Genomic DNA, 18,330 nt, shown 5'->3' on the forward strand with positions numbered 1-18,330 from the left:
CCTCGAAGACAAAACTAAAGAGTTACATATAAGGGTGCCAGTTCCGGCCCGGCGTGGTGGCTCATGTCTGTGATCCCAGCACTTTGGGAGGCTGAGGCGGGCGGAGCAGAAGGTCAGGAAATCGAGACCATCCTGGCTAACACAGTGAAACCCTGTCTCTACTAAAAATACAAAAAAAAAAAAAAAAAAAAAAAAAATGTAGCTAGGCCGGGTGGCGGGAGCCTGTAATCCCACCTACTCGGGAGGCTGAGGTAGGAGAATGGCGTGAACCCGGGAGGCGGAGCTTGCAGTGAGCCGAGATCTCGCGACTGCGCTCCAGCCTCCGTGACAGAGCGAGACTCCGTCTCAAAAAAAAAAAAAAAAAAAAGGAGTGCCAGCTCCAGGTAAAATTGAGTAAGCCCGCTCTACTCTGTTTCACCCACTCAGTGAAAATATACAACCTGGAAGTAATGCCTGGAGAAGCTATTTGAGGAATCAGAAAAGTAAACAGTAGCAGACCAGTGGGAGGACGGGTAGACCAGTTCCTGTTTTTCCACGAGTATCACTCAGCCTTGTCCGTGATACAAGGCAGGCCAAAACCCAGAAGTAGGTACCAGGAAATAAACACAGACAACTCCAGGAGAAGCCTTCAAATTTTGGTTAAGAATGGTACAGTAGACTCCTAATACTCAGACAAAGTGGGGGGAATGTCCCATTTTTCTTTTTTTTAAATTTTTTTGCAAGCCAAACTGTATCCAGCTTTATTAAAGATTCTTTTCACAAATAATCATGGTATTTCAGGCAGGACATGAGCAGACAATCGTTAACGATATACAACAATTTTCAAACTCCCTTCTTCAATAGACTACCAAAAGATGGAAACCCACTATAAAACCCAATGAATTAGCCTGGCGGTAGTGGTGCGCACCTGTAATCCCAGCTACCCAGGAGGCTGAGGTAGGAGGATCACTTGAGCCTGGGAGGCAGAGGTCGAGATTGCGCCACTGCACTCCAGTCTGGGCGACAGAGTGAGACCCTGTCTCAAAAAAAAAAAAAGAAGTCTTCATCTGATGCTCTGAACAGGGAAACTTTAGAGGTTTAGAGTGAGGATTGACATTTCACATTTAGCATGTTGTTTAACAACTTTTCAGGAGCCGACCTTGACTCTCAAGAAATGAAATGAAAATGGCAGAATTTATCCGAAGATCCACAGTCTAGAAATGGAACCACTGCTCTTTTGAAGGGTGCCATCTCAGTGGCATCACTGGAAAGTCCAGATTGCCTGACACATTGGTAACCAATTATTTGGGGTCAGGTCCCAACAGATGTCTGGGTTTAAGGGAGTTAAGTCTATGCTGAAAGGTGGAAAGGGAGAAGAGGACATAAAAACAAATTTGTTTTTCATACCACAAGGCTTTTGTGCCAAGGTGGCCATGTGTGTCAAAGTCAGGGAATCCCTCCCTTGCGAGCCCAGAGGAGGCCTCTCAAAACCAGAAAGGAAAGGTGTTTCCCGCCCTCATCAATCCAGCTTCCGAGACATTCTATTAGTGACACATGCCCCGTCCCCCAAAAACAACAATGAAGTGTTCTGTGTGCTAACAACATAGCTTAAGGGAAAAAAAAAAAAAAAAAGTAAAACAAAATTCTGCATTTTTATAAAACTTGATTTTAAAAAATAGTATTTCAAACTGTACAGTCACCAGAAGTACAGTTATCAAAAATGAATACACTTCACTTGGCATCTCCAGCGCCTTCAGCTTTCTGGGCCTGCTCTGTTTAGCATCTCCATTTTCTGCAAGCTTATTCCCCTCGTTGCCAGCATCAGCTTTTCCCTCTTTCCCTTTGGGTATCTTTTCTCCCTTTATTGCAGGGGCCTTTTTAGGCTTGGGCTCTGGCTTTGGAGGAGCAGGTTTAGCAGACAACCTCACAGATCTCTGTGGTTCGTCCTTCACCTTGGCTTTATCTCCTTTAGCAACCCCTTCAGCCTTCCTCTTGGGCATGGTGGTGGTAGGACGTAGGCGGTATGCTGGCTTTGGTCAGTCTAGAAATTGTTGCCGCCTCTTCTCCTTCCCTTTTTTTTTTTTTAATTTTTATTTTTGTTGGTACATAGTAGGTGTATTTATTTATGGGGTACATCACATATTTTGCTACAGGCACACAATGCATAATAATCACATCGTGGAAAATGGGGTATCCATTTCCTCAAGCATTTATCCTTTGTGTGAAAGACAATCCAATTTTACTCTTTTCATTATTTTTAAATGTGCAACTGAATTATTTCGACAATAGTCATCTTGTTGTGCTATAAAATACTAGGTATTATTCATTCATTCTTTCAAAGTACTTTTTGTATCCATTAGCCATCCCCACCTGCCCCCAACCCCTCACTACCCTTCCCAGCCTCTGGTCACCATCCTTCTACTCTCTATCTCCATGTGTTCAATTGTTTTGATTTTCAGATGCCACAAATAAGTGAGAACATGCAATGTTTGTCTTTCTGTGCCAGGCTTATTTCACTAAGCATAATGACCTTCAGTTGTATCCATGTTGTTGCAAATGACAGGATCTCATTTTTTTAATGGCTAGTACTCCATTGTGTATATGTACCACATTTTCTTTATCCATTCATCTGTTGATGGAAACTTAGGTTGCTTTCAAATCTTGGCTATTGTAAACAGTGCTGCAACAAACATGGAATTGCAGATATCTCTTTGATATACTGATTTCTTTTCTTCTGGGTATACACTTCTGGTATACACCCAGCAGTGGGATTGCTGGATTATATGGTAGCTCAATTTTTAGTTTTTTGAGGAACCTCCAACTTTTCCACAGTGACTATACTAATTTACATTCCCACCAACACTGTATGCGGGTTCCTTTTTCCCCACATCCTCTCTAGCATTTGTTATTGCCTGTATTTTGGCTATAAGCCATCTTAACAGAGATAAGATGATATCTCATTGTGGTTTGATTTGCATTTCTCTGATGATCAGTGATGTTGAGCACCTTTTCATATATCTATTTGTCATTTGCATGTCCTCTTTTGAGAAATGTCTATTGAGATCCTTTGCCCATTTTTTAAATGGATATTAGATTTTTTCCTATAGAGTTGTTTGAGCTTCTTATATATTCGGGTTATTAATTCCCTGTCAGATGGGTAATTTGCAAATATATTCTCCCATTCTGTGGGTTGTCTCTTCATTTTGTTGATTGTTTCCTTCACTGTGCAGAAGCTTTTTAACTTGGTGTGATCTCGTTTGTCCATTTCTGTTTTGGTTGCTTGTACTCGTGGGATGTTTCTCATGAAATCTTCATCCAGATCAATGTCCTGGAGAGTTTCCCCAGTTCCTTCTTTTAGTAGTTTCATAGTTTCAGGTTTAACTCTTTAATCCATTTTGATAAGCTTTTAATCCATTTTGATGTGATTATTTGATTGGAATCAAAAACCTTAGAAATTTGCCTGATGTTCTATTCTGCTGCAGCTAAGCTGACACTTAAACCATAATATAAAGTCCTCCCACTCTTCCTCCTCTTTTCCATAGCAGAGGAGCCTCCCCCTGTGGCCACCACCATCAAGTTTCATTCTGCCAGGCCACCGCTGATGTTCACTTAAAATCCAAGGACTCTGCAGTCAGCTTGTGGTGAATGCTGCCAGGCCTGGGACTCACCCTTCAGGGAAGTGCGTTCCCCTCTGCTCCAGGGCAGGTCCAGAAATGTTGTCCAAGTGCCTAGGCCTGGGCTCGGGGACCCCAAGAACCCACTTGGTGCTCTACCTCACTGTGGCTGGTACCTAAGGTGTAAGACAAAGTCCCTTCACTTTTCCCTCTGCTTTTCTCAAACCGAAGGAGTCTTTCTTCATCGCCACTACAGCTAGGAATGTGCCGGCTCACACCTGAAGTCAGCATATCTAGAGCCCAAGGCCCACAGCGTACTACCTGGGTATCACTGCTGGTTATTCAGGGCCCAACTGCTCTTTGGTCAGGAGGTAATAAATCCTGCTAGGACTGGGGCCTTCCTTCAAGGCAGCAGGCTCCCTTTTGGCCAAGCATGTGTCTAGAAATGTAATCCAGGAGCTAGGGCCTGGAACAGGGCCCTCATAGCTCTGCCCAGTGCCCTCTCCTACTGTGGCTGAACTGCTATCCAAGAGGCAAGACAAAGTTCTCTTTACTCTTCACTCTCCACCCCTTAATCAGAAGGAAGGAGACATTGTCATTGCTACAAGCTGCACTGCCTAGTGTTAGGGGAGGGACAGTGCGAGCGCTCCTTTAGCTGCCCTGACTGGTGTCTTCCTAGGTCACGTGCCACTTTAGTCCTGTGGCTCTGAACACAGCCAGCACTAGGATTTGCCTAGGAATTGCAGTTCTTGTGTCCTAGACTGCCTTTCAAGTTTACCTATGACCCCGGAGCACTTTGGGCCCCAGTGGCAAAGCTTGCCGAGAAACTTGAGGTCCAGCCAATGGGATGAGTGGTTCCCCTCCGGCTAGGTCTGATGCAAGTTCTCCCTCTGTGCACTGGGACTGGCTGAGCCCAGCACGGCTTTTCTCTCTGTTATGACAAGGCTGTACCGAGTTCAATGTAAAGTCCCCCAGTCACTGCTCTCCCTCCTCCAAGTGCACAGACTCTCCACATTACAAGGCTGCTGCCAGAGGATGGGAGAGGTGTGGTGTCATCATTACAAGATTTTCTCTCTGCCTCCTCAATGCCTCTTTCAATGATATGAAGTTAAAAACAGGTACTATGATTGCTCACCTGATTTTTGGTTCTTATGATGGTGCTTTTCTGTGTGCAGATAGTTGTTAAAATTTGGGTTCCTGTGGGGGGTACGAACGATGTAGGCTTGTAGTCTGCTGGTTTTCTCCATCCACCCATTTTTTTTTTCTTTAATTTTATAATCTCCACGCTATCATGTCCCAGCCACCAGGAAATCTTCCATTGGTGGCAGTGGTGGTGGTAATGGCAGCAACAGCAGCAGCAGCAGGGTCCACAGGCACCTAAAACTTTGTAGAATGGAAACTTTCTTCTCTCCTCAGAGAACCTATGGTCCCAAGAAGATGGATCAACTCAAATAGGAATTGATTTTTTTTCTTCTCTTTCTTCCTACTGCTTGGCCCCAGATGTGGGTGCAATTATGAGACTTCTGTGGCAAACTACGATAACAAAAATTCCAGCTTTCTGCCTAAAAAGACAAAAATAGGGCCGGTGAACTGGAAAGGACCACAAAGATCATAGAAAGGAAGGAGCTCAGGAAAGTGACCACATGAAGTTGTTTATGAGCTCATGGACTCACTGAGAACTAAACTATAGGACAGACCACTGCTCAGGTCCCAGACTGGCCAATGGATGGTGCATACATGAAACAGATTCAACTAGCATTTCAATACCTTTGAAAGCAGAACTGACATTGAAACCACAACCCATAGAAAAAAGGTCAGAACTTACAGCCTGTATCCAAATGAGTGAATTGCCTACTAAAGCAAGAAGACCAACATTATCCATAAGATTTAAACAAGACCTAGAATCTCATAACATATTGTCATATTATTCAAACTTTCCAGGATATAATCCAAAAGTAATAAGCATATAAAGAATCAGAAAAATCTCAATTTAAGTAAGAAAACATAATTAACAGACACAAACATCAAGATTACACACATATTGCAAGTATCTGAGACAGATTATAATGCAGCTAATGCAAAAGTGCTCCAAGAAGAATGGCAAACACTCTTAAAGCAAACAGAAAGATAGAAAATCTCAACAACAACAAAAAAATAGAAAATAGAAAGAAGAACCAACTGGAAATTTGGAGGCTAATAAATACAATAGCCAAAATTTTAAAACTCACTGAAAGAGCTTAATAGCAAATAAAGATGGCAGATGAATGCATGAGTGAACTTGAAGATAGATCAATAGAAATTGCTCAACAATAGAAAGAAAAAAATTAACAATATAATTGAATGGAGCCTCTGGGACCTAAGGTGCTATACCAAAAAGCCTAACATTTGTGTCATAGGAGTCTCATCAGGAAAGGAAAAAGGGTGTGGAGCTAGAAAAATATTTAAAGAAATAGCAACTAAAAATTTCCTACCTTTGGTAAAAGACATAAAACTTACGGATTCGAGAACCAGTAAGCCCCAGTCCCAAAAGAAATACATGCCCAAACACATCATAATCAAATTGCTGAAAACAAAAAACTAGGCCAGGCGAGGTGGCTCACACCTGTAATCTCAGCACTTTGGGAGGCTGAGGTGGATGGATCACCTGAGGTCAGGAGTTCAAGACCAGGCTGGCCAACATTGTGAAACCCCATCTCTATTAAAAATACAAAAATTAGCCGGGCTTGGTGGCGGGCACCTGTAGTCCCAGCTGCTTGGGAGGCTGAGGCAGGAGAATGGCATGAACCCAGGAGGCAGAGGTTGCAGTGAGCCGAGATTGTGCCACTGCACTCCAGCCTGGGTGACAGAGCAAGACTTCATCTAAAAAAAAGAAAAAAAACTAAAGACAAGGAACAACAGTGCATTGCTTATAGGGGAATAATGATTCAAATAATTTCAGATTTCTCACTGGAAACCATGGAGGCCCAAAGTAAAATGACATTTTTTACAGGGCTGAAAGAAAATACTGTCAACACAGAGCTAAATATCCAGTAAAAATATCCTTCAGAAATGACAGGTTGTTTAAAAAATAAATAAATAAAGGACATCTCAGGCAAGAAAAACCATGAGAATTTACTGCCAACAGACCTACTCTAAAAGAATTGCTAAAAGAAATTGTTTAGACAGAAGGAAAATGATACCACAAAGAAATGTAGAACATTAAGAATGAAGAAAGAGCAATAGAAATGTTAAATATCTGGTTAAGTATAATAGACAAATCTTCTCCTCTTGAGTTCTTTAAAATATGTGTGACAACCAAAAGCAAAAATTATAACAATATCTGATGAGGCTTTTATTGTATGTAAGCGTATTAGATAAGACAGCTACGACATAGATTGTGGAGAATAAAGAGATGCATATGGTGGCAAGATTCCACATTTCACTTTGTGCCAGGGGTCCCTACAACCACACTTAGGCTCATTGATTTGCTAGAAAGATTCACAGAACTCAGAAAAGCTGTTAATGATCATGGTTACAGCTTATTACAGCAAAAAGATACAGATAAAATCAGCAAAGGTAAAAAATGCGTGGGGCAGAGTTCAGGAGAAACCAAGAAAGCTTCAAATTGTCTTCTTAATTTTCCCCACAATAATGTGTGAAAACACATATGGCTGACTGCCAACCAGCGCCAGGATTTGGTGTCCAGGATTTGTATTGGGGGTTGGCCACATAGGCATGAAACATCCATATGACAAACCTTACTCAGTCTCCAGCTTCTACAGAGGTCAAATGGATACAATGTGGACAAGGCCCCAGTCATAAATCACATTGTTGGCATAAACTATCTGGCAAGGCCCAAGGCCCAGGTATACAAAGATACTTCTATCAAACAGGATATTCAAAGGGCTTAGAGATTACCTCCCAGAAGCTAGTCAAAGGCCAGTCCTTTTTTGGGAATGTTCAGGTCTTAAACATTCCAAGCCTGTTGAATTAATCCTTTACTGAACGTACTTGAAGAGGTATAATATTGATGCTAAGTAGAATGTAATGAGTTATGTTATTATATATTATTATGATGTTATTATAATCCCTAGATCAACTACTAAAAAGAAATACCAAAAAATGGTCAAAGACACAATGAATAAATTGAATAGAATACTAAAATTTGTTCAATTATCCCCAGAAAAGAAGCTGAAAGGGAAACAGAGAAATACACATCAGAGGGGAAAAACAGAACACATATAATAAAATGGTAGGCTCAAATTTAGATATTTCAATAATTACATGTGAATGCTAAATTAAGTGTAAATATGCTAACTATATCAATTAAAAGAGATCAGAATGGATATAAATGGATTTAGAAGTCAAGAAGAACATGAGATCACATGCTGCCTACAAGAAATTCACCACAAATATAATGATATAGGTAGGTTAAGTAACATAATGGAAAGAATATACCATGCAAACACGAATTAAAAGAAAGCTTGCATGGCTTTATTAGTAACAAAGTAAATGTTAGAGCCAGGGATAAAGAGACATTATACAATGATAAAAAGGTCAGTTCACCGAAAACACATAACAATACTAAATGTGTATGCACCTAACAACAAAGGTGGCTGGGCACAGTGGCTCACACCTATAATCCCAGCACTTTGGGAGGCCAAGTTGGGCAGATCACCTGAGCTCAGGAGTTTGAGACCACCTTGGGCAACGTGGCAAAACCCCATCTCTACGAAAAACACAAAAATTAGCCAGCCGTGGTGGCGCACACCTGTAATCTCAGCTACTTGGGGGGCTAAAGGCGGGGGGATCACTTGAGCCTGGAAAGCTGAGGCTGCAGTGAGCTGTGTTCACACCACTGCACTCCAGCCTGGGTGACAAAGTGAGACCTTGTCACAAAACAAACAAATAAACAAGTAAAAAACATAAAGCTGGCCGGGTGCGGTGGCTCAAGCATGTAATCCCAGCACTTTGGGAGGCCGAGACTGGCGGATCAGGAGGTCTGGAGATCGAGACCATCCTGGCTAACACGGTGAAACCCTGTCTCTACTAAAAATACAAAAAAAAAACTAGCCGGGCGAGGTGGCGGGCGCCTGTAGTCCCAGCTACTCGGGAGGCTGAGGCAGGAGAATGGTGTAAACCTGGGAGGTGGAGCTTGCAGTGAGCTGAGATCTGGCCACTGCACTCCAGCCTGGGTGACAGAGCGAGACCCCATCTAAAAAAAAAAAACAAAAAAAAAAAAACAAAAAAAACCCACAAAGCTTCATGAACTAAAAAGTGAGAGAACCAAAAGAAGAAATAGATACATCCAAAATTATAATTACAGACTTCTATACTCCTCTCTCATTAATCAACAAAACTAGTAGATATAAAATTAGCAAGGATATAGAACTGAACAATACTATCAACCAACTAAATCTAATTTCATTATAGAACATTTCCTTCAATAGGTAGATTGTACTTTTTTTTTCAGATACTTATGAAACATTCACCAAGATAGAGTACATTCTATAGATTTCAAAGAGTTGAATCATGCAAAGTATGTTCCCTGACTGTAATGGAATTGAGCTAGAAATCAATAATAGAAAGATAGCAGGAAAATCTACAAACACTTGAAAATTAAACAATATACTTCTAATAATCCATAGGTCACAGAGGAGTTATCAAGGGAAATTAGAAAATATTTTTAACTTAATAAAATAAAACCACAATATATCAAAAATTGTGGAATGAAAGTAAAGGAGAGCTTACAGGGAAATGTAAAGCATTAAATGCTCACATTAAGAAAGAAGGTCTCAAATTAGTTCATTTAAGCTTCTACCTGGAACAAAATAAATCCAATGCAAGCACAAGGAAGAGGATTAAAAAGTTAAAAGCAACAATCAATGAAACGGAAAAAAGAAAAATAATAGAGAAAATTAGTGAAACAAAGAGGTCGTTCCCTTTAAGAGATCAATAAGATTGATAAGTCTCCATCAACACTAAAAAAGAAGATCAATAAAATGGATAAACTTGACATGGTTTGGATTTGTGTCCCCGCTTAAATCTCATATAGAATTGTAATCCCCATGTGTTGGAGGAGGAGCCTGGTGGGAGGTGATTAGATCAAGAGAGTGGATTTCGTCCTTGCTGTTCTCGTGATAGTGAGTGAGTTCGCAAGAGATCTGCTTGTTTGAAAGTGTGTGGCACCCCCGGCCCTCGTTCTCTCTTCCTCCTGCTCCAACCATGTAAGGCATGCCTCCTTCCTCTTCTTCTTCCACCATGATTGAAAGTTTCTTGAGGCCTCCTCAGCCATGCGTCCTATATAGCCTGCAAAACTGTGTAAGCTAATTAAACATTTTTTCTTTATAAATTACCCAGTCTCAGGTAGTTCTTAATAGCAATTAGAGAACAAACTAATACAAACTTCTAGCAACACTAACAAAGGAAAAAACAGAGAAGTCATAAATTACCAACATCAGGAATAAAAAGGGTGACACACCGTAGAAATTAAAAGAATGATAATAGGATGTTACACATGATTTTACACACATAAATTCAATAACAGATAAAATGGAGCACTTCTGCAAACTGCAAACTAACAACTCACTCAAGATGAAATAGATAACCTGGAAAAAATTGAATTAGGAGTTAAAATCACCTGAAAAAGAAATCTTCAGGCTCAGAGTATTTAATTGATTAATTCTACCAAAACAATTAAAGAAGAAATGGCCAGGCATGGTGGCTCACCTCTGCAATCTCAGCACTTTGGGAGGCCAAGGCTGGCAGATCACTTGAGGTCAGGAGTTTGAGATCAGCCTGGCCAACATGGTAAAGCCCTGTCTCTACTAAAAATACAAAAATTAGCTGGGCATGGTGGCACACACCTGTAGTCCCAGCTACTAGGAAGGCTGAGGCAGGAGGATCGCTTGTAACCCAGGAGGCAGAGGTTACAGTGAGCCAAGATCACACCACTGCACTCCAGCCTGGGTGACAGAGAGAAACTCTGTCTCAAAAAAATAACAATAAATTAATTAATTAATTAAAGAATAAATAATACAGATTCTTTCTTTCTTTCTTTCTTTCTTTTTTTGTGACAGAGTCTTGCTCTGTCGCCCAGGCTGGAGTGCAGTGGTGCAATCTTGGCTCACTGCAAGCTCCACCTCCCAGGTTCATTCCATTCTCCTGCCTCAGCCTCCTGAGTAGCTGGGACTACAGGTGCCCACCACCACGCCTGGCTAATTTTTTTGTATTTTCAGTAGAGACAGTGTTTCACTGTGTGAGCCAGGCTGGTCTCAATCTCCTGACCTCGTGATCTGCCCACCTCGGCCTCCCAAAGTGCTGGGATTACAGACGTGAGCCACCTCACCTGGCGAAATAACACAGATTCTAAACACACTTTCCCAGAAAATAAAAGAGAAGGGAATACTTCCCAACTTATCAGGCCAGCATTACTCTGATACTAAATCCAGACAAAGACATTACAAGAAAATAAAATGATATGCCTTATGAATATTTTTGCAAAAATACTCAATAAAATATTAGCAAATTTAATCCAACAAGATATAAAAAAGAATAGCATACTGGTTCAATGCATAAATGTCAATCAATGTAATCCATCATTATGACATTCTAAAGAAGAAAACCACATGATCCTATCAATGTATGCAAAAATATCATTTGGCAAAATTCAATATTCATTCATGATTTTAAAAACTCTCAGCAAGCCAAATAGAGTGGAACTTCCTTAACCTAATAAAAGGTATTGTCAGTGGACTAAATTGTGTTACCTCAAAATTTGTATAAGGCCCTAATCCCCAGTACCTCAGAATGTGACTGTGTTTGAAGATAGAACCTGTAAAGAGGTGACTAAGTCAAAATGAGGCCATTAGGGTGGACCCTAATCCAACTAATCCAATCTGACTGGCGTCTCTATGAGAATAGGAAATTTGGAGAAACAGAGAAGCACCAGAGATGAGCCCGCAGAGAGGAAAGACCATATAAGGACATAGCAAGAAGGAGGCCGTCCACAAGCCAGGAAGAGAGGCTCCGAAGAAAATAAACCTGCCTACACCTGGTTCCTGGACTTCTAGGCTCCAGAAATGTGAGAAACAAACTTCTGTTATTTAAGTCACTCAGCTGGCGGTACTTTGTTATGGCAACCTTAGCAAACTAATACAAGTACCTACAAAATATCTACAGCTAGCATTATGTTTAGGGTTGAAAGCCTGAATGCTTTTTCTCCCAAAATCAAGAATAAGGCAAGAATGTCTGCTATCACTGCTCTAGTGCATATAAAGAGGAGAGTTCAGGTGATTTATCAAGGTAGCCCATTCCAGAGATGTTATCTCCTCAGCTCGATACCTCCCAAGACCAACTACACACACATACACACACACACACATACACACCTGTTATCTGAATGTCTTAGCTAAAACTAATTTTCACCCACAATATCAAAATAGTTGCCTCAATTCACTTTGAGTGTCCAGAAGCAGCTTGGGCGTAACGAGGAAAGGGGACCGGGAATCAAATTAGCAGCAGGATTATGAAGTCTGCAAGAAAGAAAACTTAAAAAGGAAAGAAGAATTTCAGGGTGCTCATATATGAAAATTACAGCCTGCACATCACTGCCATCTTATAAAGGGTCAGGGTGCATTTGATGGAGCTTTCTAACCATTATGTTCTCTGGTCATAATAGAATATCTGTATTCTAATTAAAAAGGAGAAAAGGATGATTATTTAAAAAGCATAAAGCTTCTTAGAAACCTCAGTTTCTGGCATTTATTTGAAGGTTTCTACTCTCCCCACATATAATGTATCTGAGCAATTTAGAACTATACCTAACAGGCTCCACTTCACGCCTACTCTTGCAAGAAAAGGGTTTCATGCAAAATGTGAAAATTGCAGCTGGAGCCATTATGTAAGCTACTTAACCTATAGTAGGGGAGGTCTACATGCTATATATTGCTCTGGAAAAAAAAATGATTCAAAAGAAAATAAGGATTATGTTCCAAGGCTGTTTTCCCCTGAAGCTTTTTAAACAATGCCTTTATCTATTCCCCATTTTCCAATTGTCTTTTCCAGAGATGTGGCAATAATTTAGTAGTATTATGTGCTGTCACTTCTGCATTAGTAAACACCAGGACCTGCTGAGTAATTACAGAATAACCTCATAATAAAATGCAGTGAAGAGCTCTAATTAAATGTTAATGTTGCTTAAAACTATCCTACTTTAAAATGAAAATTTTCCATCCATGTATCCTAATGAGTTATCAGAATGCATTACTCCCAAATAAAATGTACAAATGAGAAGGTAAACATAAAATATTACCACCAGTAGGCATGTGTGTGGAAACATTTATAATCAAAATTAATATACTACATTAAAATTACTGAAATATAAATGCATACCAAAATGCTGTAACAACAATGGGGGAGGATTTTTATGAAAGCTCATGCTTCACTTTAAAAGGGAAAAATGCCAAATTATTCTTCAGTCACGTAGTAGGCAATAAAGGTTAAAGCTGCTTCTGAACATGGGACTAAAGCAAGTTAAACTAAGAACATCTACAACTTCTGTAAAATAATAGAACTAAAAAACCTCACTGTCTAATTGAGGAAACAAGGCCTTCCATTTACTTTATTCTTTAAAAATCTGCCAGGAAAGGGTTCCCCTCCCAGATTATATTGCTCTACTGTCTTGACCCACACATCATCCTTCTGGCATTTAGTGTGCTGACCTAGGTAGACGTGGTGAAAATCTATTGCTCACAGGTATCTATATAAACCCATTATTGTTACAGTCTCGGCTCACTGCAACCTCCGCCTCCTGTGTTCAAGCGATTCTCCTGCCTCAGCCTCCCAAGTAGCCGGGATTATAGGCGCCCGCCACCACGTCCGGCTAATTTTTTACATTTTTGGTAGAGATGGGGTTTCACTACATTGGCCAGGCTGGTCTCAAAATCCTGACCCCAAGTGATCCCCCCACCTCGGCCTCCCAAAGTGCTGAGATTACAGGCGTGAGCCACCGCACCCTGCCCAACCCATTTCAGTTTTCATATCACAGGAAGAAAGTCACAATCTTTCCTCCTTCCTTTACATTGCCAGAACAAACAAGTCAATCCATTTAGTCTTTGGAAAAGACCTATCCCCCAACTCTTCTGCCATTATCTGCTGAAATCTGCTATACATTCTTCTCACATTTCTGTCAAACCACTTATATTGCTACTTCTCATAGGCCTAATTAATATTCTTTCATGTAATCAGTTTTAAAATACAATCACAAACCTAGCATAGTATTGCCTAAAGAATTCTGCAATATGTGTTTCTGTTTTGTACTTCCTGTTAGCTTACTCTTTTTCTCCAAGATGAAGAACTAACAAAAGCTTTATCATTGACAAATTTGAAATCTTTGTTTCCATTACCAGGCTCTTGTGTTATTAGGGATATGTGCCCACTTCACTGACCTGAGACCTGGATATCTCCCACACTTGACCTTCTACGCAGTGGAACCCCTCACACCCACTTATAGTACAAGCTGTTGATGCTGCTATTGATAAAGGTATTTGTTTACTACTGACTGTGATGAAATATGTTGGCAACTTTTCTTCCCAGTTTACACCAAATACCTAGAAGAGGTGACTTCTAGCGTTCCTCAGATTCTCTTTGGCCATGGCTATGTCTCTTTGGAAAAAGACTAGATGCTGTGTGAACTTCTGCTGAACAGCTTGTACAGCCCGAGAAGAGAGGGAGGGAAGGCAAGGAGGCATCCAGGGCCTGGCTCAGACATCTCATGTTCACTCCCATTACTGGGAACTTCACATCTGTGTGCAGGGGATTGTGTGTGTCATGAAGAACCAACATGGCACTGACCACCAATCAGTCACCAGACACCAAAAAGAGTTGCTGGCAATGGCGAGACCTCCCCTGCTGCCCCTTGGAGAACAGGAAATAGATTCCCTCGACAGTTTTCAGGAGGATAATACTTCAGGACACAAGCTTTGGAGTCAGACAGACTTGAGTTTGCATCTCAGCTCTGATGCTTGCTAGTTGTGCCCCCTTGAGCAGTTTGCTTAATCTCTCTAAGCCTCCATTTCATCATCTATTCATTGAGAATAATGCTCACCTCATAAGATTATTGTGAGAAATAGGTGAGCAATATATGACAAGCACTTGGCATGCTGAGTGATTCAAGTATTTAATTAGTGGAAGCTGCTATTATTACTACTATAGCCTCTATTAATGGTGTCTTTCCCCACAAGTAGCAACACCTCCTGGCTTCTGTAATAACAATGATGTTCTTACCCTGAAAAACTTTCAAGTCCTCCTTGCCTCTCCCTCAGTCCCCACATCCAAAGATGTATTATCAATCCATCCTCTCCTTTGCATCTCCATTGCCACTCCTCTAGTTTATATCTTCACTAACTCTCACCTTGACCTTCACTCAGTAAATGTTTATTAAAGCACCTACTATGTGCTAAGCATGATGTAAAATACAAACATGTAAAATATCTCAAAATATGTATAATCTGGTGGTGCGGCAGGGAAATACAGACATTTAGACAGGTAACCAGAATGCAAGGCCAAATGAAACAGCATGGAATATTTAGAAAGGTTTCACATACATATGATTCAACAACAACCAAAAAAGATGTACAGGAAGGTTTCACAGAGGCCTTGCCCCTTGAGGGGAAACTTGAACAATGAATAAAAATAAGAAAAAAAAGGCATTACAGTCTGAGAAAACAGCATGAGCAAACACAAGAGCTCAAGAATTATGTCACATGGAGAAAATGCTAAGTTATACAGTGGGACCAGAGTGGGTGGCTTGGAGGACAGAGTCACAGCTGAAGTCGGAAGCAGTCGATCAGGAGAGTGGAGTGCTTCCAATTCCCCTTCAGGTGGATTCCTCCTGCCTCAAGGTGGATTCCACTTCAAATTCCGCCCCCACCCCTAAAGGCTGTATAGCTATAGACAAATTACTTACCTTCCCTGAGACTCATTTGTAAAATGCAGACAACGAAATACCTACTTCATGCTGTTCTTGAGGGGATTAAATGAAATAATATCGGTAAAGCACTTTACACAATGCCTAGACTATAGCAGTCACTTCACAGATGGTAGTTACTGTTTTTCTAGGAAGCTGTTGTGGACTGAATGTTTGTGATTCACAAAAATGTATATGTCTAAACCCTAACCCACAGTCTGGCTTTATTTGGAGATGGGGCCTCTATGGAACTAAGGGTAAATGAGGTCATAGGGTGGGACCCTGGAGTCTTGATTCAAAAGGATTAGTCTTTATAAAAAGAACCCCAGAGAGCTTGCTCTTTCTCTCCATGAGTGCCACCAAGTAAAGGCCACATAAGCACACAGTAAGAAGGCGGCCATTTGCAAGCCATCTGCCCTCGCCAGAAACTGAACTGGCCAGAATCTTGAACTTCTAGCCTCCATAACTGTGAGAAAATAAATTTCTGTTGTTTAAACCGCAAGTCTATGGTATTTTATTATGACAGCTCAAGCTGACTAGTACGGAGGCCTTGAATGGCATTTTAAGGGGTTTGTTCTTTATTTTGTGGGCAATGGAGATGCCTTAAAAATTTCTGAGAAGGCAATAATTAACATTATATCTGACGGTCTGAGAGTTGAAGAGTAATGTGGATGTCCTCTTTACTGACCTCCTGCACCCTGCCTCTGCCTCTTCCCTTCCATTCATGACAACCACTCTATGACTAATATCTCCAATATGGATCAGAGGAGCTGCTCAAAACGTTGACCTATAGAATACAACCTGGATCCCTTTGTTTGGCGTTCAAGCTGGGAAGATCAGACCCTGGCTTGTGCCACATTTGTGCCTTTGCTCAAGCTGTTCCTTCCACCAGTAATATTATTTCCTACTGTTTTCAGACAGAATCCAATTTATCCTTTAAGACCAATGCCCATGCTGCTTGTCTTATGATGTCTCCCCTCCACTGAACCCCTGCTGTTTATGCCTCTAGCATGTCACGGTGGTCAACCTCTATTCTAAATAATGTTGTTTATAGCTCCTCTAGTAGACTGTAATGACCTGAGGTCAATTTTTGTGGCTTTCACATTACATGGCACAGAAAAGAATTTTAAGGGGGTATGAGGGAAAATCTATAAAGCAAGAGAGAAAAACACTAGGCTTACATGGGAGAAGGGAGAGAGACAGTCTGGAAGAGAAGGGGGGTTTGGAGAGCAAAAACTCTTATTGAAAGGAGAATTGGTCACTTGATGTGGGTGTGCATTGTGAAACAGATGGATTTCCCCCCACCCCAATTCCTTACAGAGTCTCCATCTCCATTATACTCCCATACATGCTAATTCTCTGAAATTCCCATGAGGCATTAGATGGGAAGGATGGTTATTGGGTGGCAAAAATCATAATCATAGTTAACATCTGTTGAAGATATACCTGATGCCTGGCGCTGGGCTACAGTACAGGCTTTCAGTATTCCATATATTATGTTCTTTTTCAGTCCTGAAATACATGTCTTTCTGTTGGTATAATGTGGCCATTTAGGTGTTCTTTTAATCTGAAATGTTATTCAGAGATTTATCCAGAGGATTATATGCTGCATTAAAACAATGAGTCCAGTCAGGGAGCATTCGTTTAGAAAGTTACTAACCCTATCCCGCCTCTGTTTAAGACCCATGTTAAGACCTTTACTTAAGACTCAGGCACTTATACAACTGTAGTTTTAATTCCAACTTTCTGGCTTACTAATGAGGAAAAACAACTTTTATTTTGATTTTGAAAACATCTATTAAATTCCTATAAAATATCTTGCTTTTTAAAAAATATATCTGAGATAATCTTTCCCTACACATATTTTTAAAACCTTTTCCTTTTTTAAAAAAATTTTTATTTCCATAGGTTTTTGGGGGGAATGGGTGATGTTTGGTTACATGAGTAAGTTCTTCGCTGGTGATTTGTGAGATTCTGGCGCACCCATCTCCAGAGCAGTATACACTGAACCCAATTTGTAGTCTTTTATCCCTCACTCCCTTCCCACCCTTTCCCCTGAGTCCCCAAAGTCTATTGTATCATTCTTATGCCTTTGCATCCTCATAGCTTAGCTCCCACTTATAAGTGAGAACATACGATGGACAAACAACTTTTTTATATCGTTGGTCATTTATATTTGCCCCCTAGTCTATCAGAGTCACTGATGAAAACCGGCAAAGGCAGAAGGAGAACACAGAGAGGAAGAGGGGAGGTGCCCAGGACTAATCCCAGCCCTTGGCATGGAGCCTGCCTGCCTCCCTTTTCCCAGGACTCAGTTCTGCCTCCTTCCTTCCCCTCTATTCCTCCAGAGCCAGCCCCAACCTTTCCTAAGATCTTTATTTTATCTAAAAACTTCCCAATAATTCTACTTGGAGATACTTAAGCCAGGAGGACAAAGGATCCACAGTCACAAGTCTGGCATACTCGCAAGTGAAACAACACCCAGAAACAAAATTTATTTTTAAATAAAATATGGAGATTTCTGGTTACATGAAATAAATATACAAATTACCAGTATTCTCAATGGGCTTCGATGTGTGCAGTTAGTAGCCAGGCCCTTTGCTGAGAACTCTACTTGCATTATCTATTTCAGTCCTCACGGAGGGAGGTACTGAATAATTACTATCTATCTCATTTAGCAATGGGAAGGGTAGGAAGTTACCCTGGGTGGATGGTGCAGGACACTGAGAGTCCTGTTTTAATTTTCATACAAGGAAAAGAGATTTTGCTGTATGCCCTTAGCTAGCTTAA

The 18,330-nt window shown here is 40.8% G+C and overlaps 1 protein-coding gene and 1 pseudogene across 2 annotated transcripts in view; both read right to left on the bottom strand.

Annotated features, from left to right (window-relative positions):
- Positions 1-18,330, bottom strand: part of LOC105498752 (RecQ mediated genome instability 1) — a 138,613-nt gene that overhangs the window by 31,990 nt on the left and 88,293 nt on the right. The window lies entirely within an intron of this gene.
- LOC139358294 (non-histone chromosomal protein HMG-17 pseudogene) lies at positions 417-2,275 on the bottom strand (annotated as a pseudogene).

The sequence above is a fragment of the Macaca nemestrina genome, chromosome 14, assembly GCF_043159975.1.
Source record: "Macaca nemestrina isolate mMacNem1 chromosome 14, mMacNem.hap1, whole genome shotgun sequence".
Taxonomy (NCBI): domain Eukaryota; kingdom Metazoa; phylum Chordata; class Mammalia; order Primates; family Cercopithecidae; genus Macaca; species Macaca nemestrina.